Genomic DNA, 14287 nt, shown 5'->3' with positions numbered 1-14287 from the left:
CTCATCCTTCTTCCCCAGGATTGTCTGATGTGCTCCATGATCTCCTTGCTCTTGTCCACCCCACGCCCAGAACCTGCTCCCCAGAATAAAAACAGAATCAGAGCAATGGTGACGGGGGTCACACTCCGAAACATCATGGTCCACACTCAGGGATTTTGATACTGGATCTGAAGCATGCTGAATTTGTGTTTGCACCAAGTACCTGGCGTCCCCATCCCACTCCCCACCCACTGCCACAGAGTCGATTCTGACTCATAGTGACCCTCCAGGACTGGGGACAACTGCCCCCATGGGTTTCTTTACTGGAGCAGAAAGCCTCCTCTCACCCCCATGGAGCGGCTGGTAGTTTCGAACGACTGACTTGCAATTAGCAGCCCAATGTGTGACCACGATGCCACCATGACGCCGTCCCAGTGCCCCGTGTGTGCTTTAATTCCCTATTGTGGCCAAGCCTTTGAACAGCACATCCCACGCACCCAGGTGCTGCAGGGCGCCATGGTCAGGGCCTGGGCTCGGCAGCCAGGCTGGGCCAGCCGGGAATGCAGAGGAGCCAGAGTGGTGAGAGCAACCACCAAAGGGCTTTCAGTGGCTGCTTTCTTAGAAATCCATCGCCAAGCCTTTCTTGCGAGGTGCAGCTGGGTGGACTCCAACTGGGTGGCCAACTTTTAGGTTAGTAGCTGAGCACACGAGCCACCAGCAACTCTGTTGATGAGCAAAACAGACGTGGTCTATCCTCGCAGTGCACACTACACAATGCCTGATGCAAACCATCCATTTTTCCCACCGATGCAGAAGACACCATTTAACCTGGGCCCTCCCGTTCGAGTCAGCCAGAGCGAGGAGGGCCCGTGATGTTTCCTTCACAGATCAAGACCAAAACAGGACGGTGGGTATTTATTTACTGAATTTCAAAACATATATCCACAGCCAGGAATCCTTCTCCCCTTTCCTCTCATGTGGGTAGCCCCAAAGTCAAACATGCTTAGATACCTGCAAGGCACCCATTATGGAGAGACGTAGGTTGGTGATGAAGATTAAACAAGGCACAGAGAAGCATCCTGGTAATCAGAAATGGCATCCCTGATAGGTCTTGTTACCTAGGGACAGGCTGGCTCTACTAGATGGCAAAAAGCCCTCTTGCTTGTTTAACGCAGTCAGGTTTACAAAGATGCCAGTTCAAATGGGTTTGAAGGGCACCCAGCGGCTGAGTCACCTGGGAAATCACCTCCGTCCAGCAGAACCTGCATGAAGCTCAGGGAGGACCCTGTGTCCTGGGGCTCTGCATCAGCGGAACTGCTTTGTGAATCTGCACGTGCTTTTGGACAACCCTGTCTGTATCAGGAAATGCACGATGGAAAGTTCTTCCGTGGGCCTCTGTCTTTGATCGATCGCCTCTTTTCCTCACCGCAATCCTAAAAGTGCTTCACTTCTTATTTTTATTATTCTCACTGCATACTAATACTTCAAACATTTTAGTAAATTATGATTCTCTGGTTCCTCCTTCAGACGCATTTCACTGATTTAACGAGCACTGTCTAATTATTCCATTTCACCTTTCATATGAGGGAGTGCAGCAGTGTTTGGGCTGAAGTTGCTGGTAATAACTCAAACACTCAGAAAGGAGGGGGGCAGAGACAATAAGATTGGAGAATGGGGAATGCACTACCATTTATTTTCCATCAGATATAGTTCTTGAGAACATATTAAATACGTGCAGATATGTAAGCATATAGATCTATGTATCCCTTTGGGGATCATCCATTGAGGCATTCACTGTACATTTACAGAATGCCTGCATGTACCAGGCTTTGTGGAAAACACAGCATCCCTTTGTCTGGGGGCAGAAACGCTGTGGCTGAAGCCTCCAGGGTGAGACTGTGTGTTCAATCCTGGCTTCCCCGCTTCTTGGCCATTTGATGCTGTATACCAGTGATCCCTTTTGGGTCTCATTTCCCCATCTGTAAATCAGGATTAAAATAACAGACCTGTTGTGAAGATTAAATGAGTTGTCCCACACAAAGAACACAGATGAGTTTCTGGGATACAATACAACAACAGCAAAAACATACCAAACTCCCGGCATCAAGTTGATTCCGACTTACAAGACAGAACTGCCCCTGTGGGTTTCCGAGACGATAACTCTTTATGAGAGTAGAAAGCTTCAGCTTTCCCCTGGGGTATGATAAGCCCTCCATAATTGTTGCCTCTTTCTGTCATTATTGTATTGTGTCCTAGCACCAAGCACGTGTCTGCAGCCTAGCAATTGCAATGGTATATCTACCTCCCTTCTATTTCTCTATCTGCCTGTTTGTTTACTTAATGTTCATCTCTTTCACTTCTTTAGAGGAGCCACGAGGACAGCGTCAGACTATGTCTGTTTCGGTCTTGACTAAATTCTCTACGCATGGCAGAGTTTTGGCTTAAAGCTAAGACGCCCAGACAATTGATGTTGAATGAATAAACGGATGAATAAATGATTCCCTGTCAGGACACATGACCCTTCTCACTCTCCACAAGCCTCTCGCTTCAGAGATTTCCATGTCCCATGCCTATCAAGTGCCATTTGTTGGAAATTCCACACGGCTCGATAGCCAGATGGCGCCCATGACAAGGGAAGGCGTTCTGGCATGCACTCACATGACAAAGCCGGATGACAAGCCAAGTCACTGTATTATTCATCATCCAGTGTCGCTGGCCAGGAGACTGACTGCTGTCAGCTGAGCCCCACAAGGATCAAGCGAAGGGGCTGATTTCTCACCGAGGCTGGGCGCTTCATTAGAGAGGTGGGGTGTTGGCAGAAGGTTGGGGTTAAAAAGTGAGGCGTTGCTCAATCTAGTCTTGGCCTTGAAACACTGGGCAAGTCACTTCGCCTCCCTGGGCCCCTGGCTTACTGTCTTAGCCCACAGAGAATGCAACTTGCTGTCTGACGTTCATCAGACATACATCAGAGTCTCCTGAAAAACAGATCCCCCTGGGCCTCGGACCCATCCACGTTTTCTGTCAAGGACCATGTGAAAGGATGCATTGTGTCCCCTAAAATCACATGTTGAAGTTCTAGCCCTTTCTTTTCCTGCTTACCTCTAAAAGGCCTTATTTGCAGATAGTGCCTGACATGGCGTCCTACTGGAGTAGCGTCAGCCTAACACGCTGAGGAAAAGCTATCTGGAGACACCAAGGGGAGAAGACTACGTGAAGACGGACGCCGATGGTTAGGTTGTGCTGCCATGAACCAAGGACCTTGGGTAGTTGCCGGGCTCTGGGATAGAGCCTTCGAAGAGGCCTAACTCCGCCTGCTTCCAGGACTGGAAGAGACCACATTTCTGTTGTGTGATGCCACCCAGTGTGCGCTAGCTTGTCATGCCAGCCCCAGGAAACCACTGCAGGCCAAACAGTAAATAGTTTCGGTCTGGGACCACTCACCACTGCCCTTCTGTAGACAGGTGAATGAGCACGGCTGGACTTGGCCAGCCAATGGCCATAGCTTGCTGACCCTGCTCTTGGCCAGCTATGACCTAGTGACCCTCCACCTATCCAGGTAAAGGCTTCTGCACATTTACTAAAGCTCCCCCTTTGGGATTTGGAGGGACAGCTACATTACCCACCAGGCTGAGTTATGAATAAGGCTGAATCCACAGGTGACTGGAGGTGCCAATATGCATGTGGTAATTTCATTTGTCAGAGGCAACAGCACACAGGCAACACTATCTAGACAACAATTTCAATGTTATTTCAAAAATGCATTCAGTCCTCAAACCCACACTGGAAGATTGGCTTTCTATATCTGAAAAGTTTACTCTAAAAATCCAATGGTCTCCCAGAAGTTCTGCTAGTGTTTTCCGTTGTGCTTAGATCTGAATTTCTCTTCTCCGGGAGTGAACCCCTGGTCAGTTCTCTCTGAGGGATAGAGTCATTGCTGGTGGCAAAGGAAATGCCAAATAGCCTCTCTTTCAGCACTAATATGGTACAACGCTGATGAACCTCCACTGAAAAATGTTTGCACGCCAGAAGGTAAAATGATGAAATGGTTACCTTAAGAGATCTTATAATATTTGGGTTCCCTTTATATAACGTCATTGCCATTGAGTTGATTCCAAGTCATAGCGACCTTGTAGGGCAGAGTAGAACTGTCCCATAGCACTTCTAAGGCGGTACTCTTTATGGACCCAACTGCCACAGCTTTCTCCTGCGGAGCAGCCGGTAAGTTCCAACCGCTGACCTTAGTTAGCAGGTGAGCACTTAATTACTGTGCCACCTGACCTTCTTTTGCTTGTATAGAACACTCCTTTTCCACTCCTTTTCTGCACTGAAATGATGACTTGGTTTACAGTTAGATGACAATACATCCAGGGAGAGTCTCAATTTTCAACCTGCTGTCCTTGAGTAATTGATTGATAGAGGACTTCCCTTTCACTATCAAAAGTGTCCCACTTGGATGATAATATTACATGGTCTTCTTTCTTACAGGGGAACCTGAGAAAACCAGTCAGAAGGCTTGTTCCATTTATATATTTTTAAAAGACATTATCCATGAGTGGATCCATTAAGACAAGCAAATATCATTAGGAGACCACAGGTCAACAACGGCTATAATGCACAGATGAGGAGCCAAGGGGGCAGGGAAACCCACTCACTGCCCTGTGGGTTTCGAGACTGTCACTGTTTACAGCAGTAGACGGCCTCAAACCTCAGACCTGGGGGTTAGCAGCTCAGTGCATAGCCCTCTATGCCTTCAAGGCTCCGGGCAGGGAAACTAGAGTCCTGTCAATGGAACAATCAGGATGTAAGTAGAAAATGTTGCTGTATTGTGAAAAATGCAAGCAATGTCATCAATTGGTGCAGATAATGCCAAATGGGAACCTAATGTGCTGTGTAAACCTTCACCAAAAATACAATAAGATATATATATATTTTTTAATGATGAAGGCTGGAACCTTAGAGTAGAACACACAAAGCTTTGATGTGGGGTATGTTTTACAAGGAGTCTGAGCTGGAACCTCAATTAATATAATTTGATATTTTTAAACCTCGATTAATGTAATTTGATTTATTCCACACAGCTCTGGTCTCCTGAAGTATGTAAACCACCTGCAGGGTAGACCAAAGCAATGTAAGTATTGGCATTTTAAATTTGATGATCATAATGTTTTCATTGCTTGGGTTATGATCGTAGGTAACACAATGATTTTGATAAAATACGTAACTTTAAAATTATCATAATAAGCCTTTGGGTAAATAAAAAGTTTTGCTACAAAATCATAGGCTCCATTATTCAACAAAAAGTCCAAAATGGAAAGCTATTGTTTCTACACAACTCCTTCATGTAGGTCTATATATTTCTAAAGGTGGTGCTTCTATCTCTCTAACTGGGCATCCACAAGGAAAACAAATTATGCCCCTTTTCAATGTTCTTTGATTTAAGGGACAAAATCAAATCTACAGGGGCGAGATCAGGGCTGTAGGGTGAATGGGGTAATTTTTTCAGCAAAATTCTCATAGGAAAGCCCTGGCTACCACCAGAATGAACAAGTGCACTGTCATGCTGGAAGAAAAAAAATTCCTCCGTGCAACTTTCCTGGTCTTTTCTTCATTAATGCAGTTTTGAATTTTCTTAAAACTTCCTAAATTCTCATGATCATCCTATGCATAAAGTATACCCAAACTACCCCTTTGGGATCCCCTAACATAGTAGCCATAACCTTCTGAGCTAAACTGTCAGCCCTGAACTTTCCTGACCCAGCAGATCCCCTCAGAAGCTAGTTTTGACTGGGCCTCTTGTTGCTGTTGCTGGAGGCATCCTACCAAGATGAAGACGAGGGTGTGACTGAGAGAACTGACAGCCAAGACCCCTTGGAACATGTTTTGTTTGCAATAAGCCCATGCGCGCATGAGCTGAACTCTGGTAGCAATGCTTGCTGATTTACCTTCATAGAACATTCCTCGCAGATCAGGAAGCTGAGGTACAATGGACATTAAGTCATGACTGATGATTTTTTTTATATATCTAACTCACTGCTATCAAGGGGATACTTGACTGGAGACCAAATGACAAATTACTTGCCAATAAAACTGTTGAGAAAAAAAAAGACTAAATGACTCAGTACTGGTTTTTGAACCAAACTTCATCTAATTCCAAGTCCCATGCTCTTTGAATAAGAGTTCACTCACTGCCTGAGTTGATTTTGATTCATAGGGACCCTATAGGTCAGAATAGCTGGCCCTGTGGGTTTCCGAGGCAGACAGCCTCATCTTTGTCCCTCAGAACAGCTAGTAGATTCAAACTGCTGACCTTGAAGTTAGCAGTCCAATGCATTACTCCCACCCCCAGGCCTCCTTTGAAAAGATATTTTATTAAAAATATTTCTGAACATAAATCCCTCAGCCAACTTAGCGAGCAGGATTGTAAAGATGCCGGTAAACGAGCATTGGCCCAGGACGCACAGATCTGAGGGAAGAAGACACTAGTTGAAGACACTCTCCTCAGAGACAGGTAACTGCTTCATGTTACCTGTCAGAGCTCAGAAAGTTGTTTTTTGTTTCTTTCATTTTTAAAAAATCATTTTATTATCATAATCCATCCATACATCCATTGTGTCAAGCACATTTGTAGATATGTTGCCATCATCATTCTCAAAACATCTGTTCTCTCCTGGCTCAGAGAGGTTTTGACTAGAGGTCCATCTCACTAGGAGAAATTGCCAGACATCAGCATCCCTTCCTCCCCTCAGAAACCGGGACGCTGGGAAACTCTAATCAAAGCAAGGGAGCAAGAAGTGACGAGTTTCATGAAGGATGGTCCCAATAGGATAGGAGATACCTGATTCCCTTGGAAACCCCATGAGGGCAGGTCTCCTCTGTCCTATAGACAGGGAGGACCTGAGGGCACAAACAACTACTGCTGGGATAGGATAGTGTCTATCCAAACACAAGGACATTCAATCACTACAACTGTTATTCAAATGTATGCATCAACATTAAAGCTAATGATGCAGAAATTGAAGCATTCTACCAATGTCTTCCATCTGAAATTGATCAAACACGCACTCCAGATGCATGAATAATTATTGGCAATTAGAATGCAAACGTTGGAAACAAAGGGGAAAAAACAGTAGTGGGGGGGGTCTCAGTGAAAGGAATGACGTTGGAGATCACATGATAACATTTTGTAAGATCAATGACTTTTTCATCGCAAACACCTTTTTCCAACAACACAAAGGGTGACTACACATGTGGACGTCACCAAATGGAGTACCAAGAAATAAAAGTGATTATACCTGCAGGAGCCCTAGTGGTGTAGTAGTTACAAATTGGGCTGTTAACCACAAGGTCAACAGTTCGAAACTACCAGTGGTTCCTCAGGCATTGACTGTCTCAGAACGCACTGGAGAAGTTCTACTTTGTGGTAGGAGTCGCTGTGAACGGGCATGGGGTTTTTGGGGGGGCCAGGACAAACGATGGAGAAGCTCACTATCTGCAGCTAAAACCAGGCCAGGGGCCCCCTGTGGAACAGATCATCAATTGCTCATATGTAAGTTCAGGGAGAGTTTAAAGAAAATGAAAGCAAGTCCATGAGAGGCCAAGTACAACCGTGAGTATGTCCCACCCGAATTTCAAGACTTTCTCAAGAATAGATTTGATACAGTAAACACTTCGTCACATGCAACAACTAACTTCAACGGAGTCTGGGACACGTACTTATTATTTTGTGTGACAAGATGACCACTTCTATTACTACAAGAAAAATGGAAAAGCAAATGTTTGGTGACAAGCCAGTAGTCCCGGCCTTATTGATAGAAGCAATACTGAGGTTTAAATTGATTTGGGTCACCTGACTTTATAATTAAAAGAAATTCAGAATGTAACCAAAGTTTTAAAAAAAAAATGTTCTTAAGCATTACCTGAGTGATGGAAGCCAGTCTGCTTATTTAAAGATAAGTAAAACTTGGCATCTCTTTCAGGTCTTCTTTCCAGGCGAGTCCCAGAAGGAACCCAACCTTCAGGAATATCTTGTTAGCCCCGCTTATTACCTCCTGCACCTGAAATGAATACGACTTCACTGATTACCCTTAATTCCAATGTTTTTTCCTTAGTGAGACTGCACTATTGTGGATAAATTACATTCTACTCAGTAGTTATCAGAATCTGACATAGCAAGCCTACTATTGCACAAGACTTTTATTAACCAGAGTAATCCAATTTATAGAAAGACACACAAGAAGAGAAAAGACGATGGAGCTGGCAAGGAGCAGTATCTATAAATAGATGGTTTATATAGTTAAGATATAAGCAGGGCTTTGATTGAGCAGCAGCAGGTTTTCAATGATGCATGAGAAGCCACCAAAGCAAATCCCTTTCTCCACGGGCCCCTCAGGGTCAAGTACCATGTTTCAATTATAATTTCATCAAGTTGCTGTGTTGCGGTGAATGCTGTAGATTAATAGAGGTACAGCATGGTGCTCTGTGGGACAGAATCAGAAAATCTTGTTGACAGGTTTGTTGAACTAGACCCCTAGACACCCAGCTCCCAAACACATTAAAGACTCCTAAGATGATGAGAATATTTCTGATTGGTATTCCTCAAAGGAGTCATTTTTTGCAGAAAATATTTTTTACAAAAATTTCTGGTAGCAAATATGATTTCTCAGTTCAGCCAAGGAGCTTTCTTGCAATTACATCACCTACCTCTTTGAGGTCCACTGTGGAAATGCTATTTACATTAACACAAGAGCTAGCATTTAGCTAAGATCTTGCCCTCATTTCTTCCTCAAGTGTGTGAATGAGGAAACCTCCAACCCACTGCCATCGAGTCCATTTCGGACTCACATAGGGTTTCCGAGGTAGGAAATCGTGGTGGGAGCAGCTGGCCCCATCTCTCTCCTGCCTGCTGGCCAGTGGGTTTGAATGACGAACCTTGCATTTGGTAGTTAAATAAATGCTTAACTCACCACAACACCCTGAGGGTCTTTTCCTTGGGAAAGGGTTTTCTAGAGAAAGGGATTCGTTTTTAAGTTCGACTCCAGCTTACAAGTGGAGTTTTAAGAGAGCCTCTCAGAGGGCCTTTCAAGGTCAATTTACTGGGTATTTCCATGGTGGCAGATGGGCAGAGAGCGCCAGAGTTGAACGGTTTTTCCACAGTAGGGGTATTAGCATTTCCAAACCCTGAAGTGAGCTTTTGTTGAGGAATTGTCTTTTTGTCTAGTTACCATCTCTCCCCTTCTCCCCCCTACCCCCCCCACAAACATGCAGGCATTATTCTAAATATGGCATCTCCCATATTGGGTGGTAGGGATGCTTTCTAACTTCATTCCTTATCATTCCAAATAGAGGAGGAAGGCCCTTTTCCAAAAGGAATGAGGGTTAGAGAAAAAAATGTGCACTCTGTGTCCAGGAGTGATTTATCTGACAAGAATGGCAGATCAATTATGCATACACGGTCTCTGCTTTCTTTGATCTCTCTCTCTCTAAGCTGCACACCTGCAGCACGCATGCACATTTCCCCCTGCCCTACGCTTGGGTGTGACAGAGGTGAGCTGGGCTGCAGTCCTCTATCAAGTTGGTTGTGTGGGTACCCGCTCTCCCAAGGCAACACATCATAAGTTTGGGCGCTGGCGTCCAGATTCAGGGTTGAAAATTAAGGCTGACTTTCAGTCTTTGGCTTTTTCAGTCAAAGATACATTCTACAATTTGACTTCATCATCAATACAACTCCTATCTTACCCTATCTCATTTCTTGACCTGAACTTAAGGAACTGTAATTAAGTATCTCCCACAAAAGTCAGCATCTAGTATGGTTGACATTAGGCCACCATGCACTTGGCCCTAATTCACCTCCCCAGCCATACTCTGTCCTCCTCTGGAGACATCCAAGCTGTAGCTCCATTTCTCCATTATTTTTATGTTGTAGGTCTGATGAAGCTTTAACTAAGGGTTACAGTCCATCTGCCTGGGCATGCAGAGCATTTTAAATAATGAGCTCAATGAAATCGGTATAATGGAAGGACATTTGTCACTCCTAAGCATGACATGAAAGTCTGGATGACAAAACAAATTGCACTTTAGGTTGCACTGGAGCTTACATTTTGAGCACTCTGGTTTGCAAAAGGGTATGGATGGCAGTGACAGCCCAATATTCAATTGCAGAGTCCCCAGTAAATGAAGTCTCTCTTGAATGCTTTCTGCTCATTAACCACGGATGTGCAGAATCTGGCCCTCAAGCAGAATGCCCTACAGAGCGACTTGCCATTCTGGCCAGCCCAGGGAGGCACAGTCTCTCTCTTGGAGTGTGTCCTTGATGGAGATCACCATCCTGGGGACAGTACAGGGGTCATATAGTCACGATTGTGCCCTATCTGTCTCACCCTGACTGCCTCAGTTGGAAGGCCCTGGACCAATCTTGCAAGCCCTTCTATCTAACAATGTACGTGTCCCAAACATGGTCTCCTTGTTCCTGCTTCTGTCACCCCGTAGCCCCACCTATAATTGGGATGTATTGATCTGCCACCAATCATGCTTTTGTGACAGTGTCCTTTGCCCAGCCATGTCCTTTGTAAAGCTCGGTATCTCCACAAACCCTGGACGCCTTTCAACCTCGTGTCGGTGGCCTCCCTCACAGATGAGGTGTGTCTGTGTCTGTGTTGTCGTTGTTTCTTTTAATACTTAATCTTCTCATATTCAAGATGGAGCCTCTTTTGTACCCTAAACCAAGGTCAAGAAGTTTAAAAAGAGTTCTCCTACCCAAGACTCAATCAGGAGGAGGAAAGACATCAAATTCAACAGGAAACGCCCAGTCTTGCTCCTTGACATCCCTAGAAAAATGTTACTGATCTTTCAAGCTTCAGTTCCTATGTCATCTTCTCTCTTCGGCCTTTTCCCAGCCTTCATATACCTTCTGTTCTCGTCTCCCAATTTCCCTACACAAGTCCACGTGGGGACCCACACTGCCGTCCCAGGCCTCTTTCAATACATCTGCACTTCCATGCTTCACCCAGGCCCCGGCTCACCGGCCACAGAGCAATCGGTGCACCTCCCAAGATTAAGGCCTTTAGGCCTGGAAATGAACTCTCACCCCCTGGCTCAGTTTTCAGCCAAACAATAGACAGGTCTATGAAGCAAAAAGTAACACTAGGGAGGTGGGCACTCTTTGGACGGCCAACCATTTTAGATCACAGGGCAGCCGCTGCCCAAGGACACAGTTCAGAAGGCAGGCAGGGTGAGGGAGGGGCTGAATGGAACAGGACCAGGGAGAGGGAGTGGGATCGGTGCTGTCTCGCTGCAGGGAATGTGAGATCCGTGACATGAGACACAACTGGTGTGAATGGAATGGAAAGCACATCGGCTCTCTAACGTATCACCCAGTTCACAATAAAAAGTTAAAAGAAAGGAAAGAAAATGCAAATACCTCCAAACTCAGGTGGCTTAAGGATTAAGAGCTCAGCTGCGAATTTAAATGCGAACCGTGTGAACCCACTCAGCAGCCCTGCAGAAGAAAGATCTGGAAATCTGCTCCCGCACAGATTAAATCTAGACAGTTCTCTGTCCCCTGGGATCACCACAAGTAAAGAGTCAGCTTAAAGATGGGCAACAACGGATGGCAGGGATCCCTGGATGGTGTAAACAGTTAGCCACGTGGGAAGGGTGGAGGCCCACCCAGTGCATGCAGAGGTGCCTCAGAGTGGAAGGCCTGGTGATCCTAAGAAGCACGTTCTCCTCTGAGGTACACAAAATCACCACCGAGTTGGAATGGACTTGGTGGCAACTGGTTTTTATAAGGAACCGCGGAGCGCATCACTAATGTATGCAGTGGACGGACGTGCTTGCTTTCCCTTTACTTTGTGGTCTCAGTCGCATCTTTAGCTCATGTGCGGCTCGGGACTCTTGAGTTCATGTGACGGTTCATTGTTCTAGCACACTGGAGTTAATACAGAGAAAGGGAGCAAGGCTCGCATTCGCAAGGGTGCGGGTCCAGAATGAAAGGCAGAGTCTGGGAGAGCGGGAACCCAGGGAAACCCTGGGGAAGAGGGACCAATGAGCAAGCATTGACGATGAGCAAGCATTGACATGAGGAAGAAAAGGCCAGAAAGGGGGAAAGAGAGGCTGGTAGGAAGTCACAGGCCATCATTCAGCAAACTACCATCTGATGACTGGGGCCACATTCCTACAAAGCCACTGCTCAGTTCCCGAGGGTCTGATTGTCCCAGCATGTGTTCAGTGGGACGTGGGAATCATCGGGTGAGTGGCAGCTTGCTAAAACCCGCAGGCCAAGAGAAAGGAGGCAGGGGAGGCAGTGTGTGTGGTTGCTGACATGACATCTATGACAGATTCTGCCCCCAGAGTCACAAGTGTAGGTGCTACATCTGTGATGACAACAGCAAGTGTTCAACATAGCAAACCACTCAGACAATTACAACGGGGAGAGATGGTCCAGTAACACATCCTTTAAATGTTCAAACTCCTGAGCATTGGTCCAGATCCCATGTGCACTGTGATTCATCCAGTTAGTCACTCGACATATATGAAGTAAGCACCCTACGAGGGGCAGTGGTGAGTGGGACAGAAAAGTTCCAGCCTTCCAAGTTCAGAGGCAACTACTCCCTATGGGAAAGACCGACAGGTGAACGAGCACTTGAGTCAGGAAGAAAACAGTAGGAAAGGAACAAGAAGGGGTAGTAGGAAGTGTGCTATTCGAATCTGAGGTTCGGAAAGGGGTTAGAGGAAGTGGCTTTTCAACGTAGACCAGCGTTACCATTGTTTGAGGGAAAAAGCAAGTGTTTGGGGGTTGGGAGATACATGCAAGCTACACAACTGTTATAACTATGCAACCTTGGGCACATGCCCTCCCCCCTCAGGCCTTCAGTGTGAAATCTGTAGAGTAAGCAAGGATTTGGAGAAATTAACTTGCAAGCTTCTGTCTATCTTTGTAGCTCCCAATCAGTTTAGTCCATCTTGTTTTAAAAGTTTTATTGGCATATAATTCAACAGTTCAATCATATAAAAAAAGTTGTACAATCATCCCCACAAGCAGTTTTAGAACTCCCACTTTAGACAGCTGGGAATTAAACCAGCTGTCCCATGGAATAAAGAGGAGGCTGTCTGCTCGTGTCAAGGTTTACAGCCTCAGAAACCCTTCATAGGACCAAGAGCCATCTGATGCGACTCAACAGAATTCGTTTTGTTTTGTTTTCCATGTTGTTGTTAAACGATTACTTGTCACTTGTTAAGACTTTTTGGGGTTACAGATGAATAAACCCTAACACAATTAGGACTCTTAACCCTTTCGCACATCAGAGGCCTCACTGACCCTTTTCTATACAAAGAAAAATGTGGCTGTCACAGCTCCCGAGCTTCACCATTTGCAATGTCAGCCATACAACCTTCAAGCTTCTAAATTCACAGATTCCAGGAAAGGGCTCTGAAGTCAGGTACCCGTCGCTCACCAACAAGGAACAAAGTAACCAGATGGCATCAGCTGACTCTGACTCATGGGCGCCAGGGTTTCCAGTGGCTGGTTTCTCAGACCACCAGACCTTTCTTCCAAGGTACCACCAGGTGGGTGCTGGGCAGCCCACTTCTTGGCCAGCAGGCAAGTTCATGATCATGTGTACTGCCCACGGACACGATGAACAGGGTCGTGATATAGAAAACAGTCATTTCCACAAAAACCAGGAAAATAGAGTTTGGTTGGACAATTCTTAACAGAAGAAGACTGAAGTGAAGCTGAGTAGAAACTCACAAACGTGTACTATGGTTTCATGCAAACTGCTTCCCTTAAATGATGACAAAGCCATATATAATTCAATAATGAAACAAACAAGTCACCCTAAAGCCTTAGATTCTGCTTGGGGTGGGGTGGGGTAGAGGGTAGGTGGGAATGGGGGGACACCACCCGGGTTTCAGAAATCACGGAGCATGCATTCACTTGATTTGTCCACGGGACATAGTTCTCCTGGATCTGAAGTTCAACATTGGAGTACAACTTTCTTAGCCTTTGGTTTACTAAGGGGTAAAAGGGCAGTGAGATGTATAGCTTTTATATATATATATATATACATATATATATTTAAAGATAACATAGTTTAAAAAATTAAATATAATATAAATATAATTTATAAGTTTATAAACATGCATAATTATAAAACTATGATTAAATAAAATTATTTAAATAGCAATGTATTAGAACAATAAATAATTAAATATATATGTTTTAAATACTATGAAATATTATCTCTCTCTCAAAACAAATGTTGCTGCTGGGAGCTTCTCTGCAGCCCAGACTAAAAATACCCCCGGGCTG

At 45.1% G+C, this 14287-nt stretch overlaps 1 protein-coding gene across 2 annotated transcripts in view; it reads right to left on the bottom strand.

Moving 5' to 3' along the window:
- FRMD4B (FERM domain containing 4B) overlaps window positions 1-7948 on the bottom strand; it is a 332839-nt gene extending 324891 nt beyond the window's left edge. For both annotated transcript variants that reach the window (XM_045289894.1, XM_045289895.1), the window contains exon 1: window positions 7896-7948. The gene's annotated coding sequence lies outside the window, so the exon portion shown is untranslated. The remainder of the gene's footprint in view (window positions 1-7895) is intronic.
- Between the last annotated feature and the right edge of the window lie 6339 nt (window positions 7949-14287).

This window comes from Echinops telfairi, unplaced genomic scaffold, assembly GCF_000313985.2.
Source record: "Echinops telfairi isolate 266 unplaced genomic scaffold, ASM31398v2 ScPeMD7_31;HRSCAF=116, whole genome shotgun sequence".
Lineage (NCBI taxonomy): Eukaryota > Metazoa > Chordata > Mammalia > Afrosoricida > Tenrecidae > Echinops > Echinops telfairi.
Note: the sequence above shows the minus strand (reverse complement) of the source record. Positions and strands in the feature narration are given on the sequence as shown.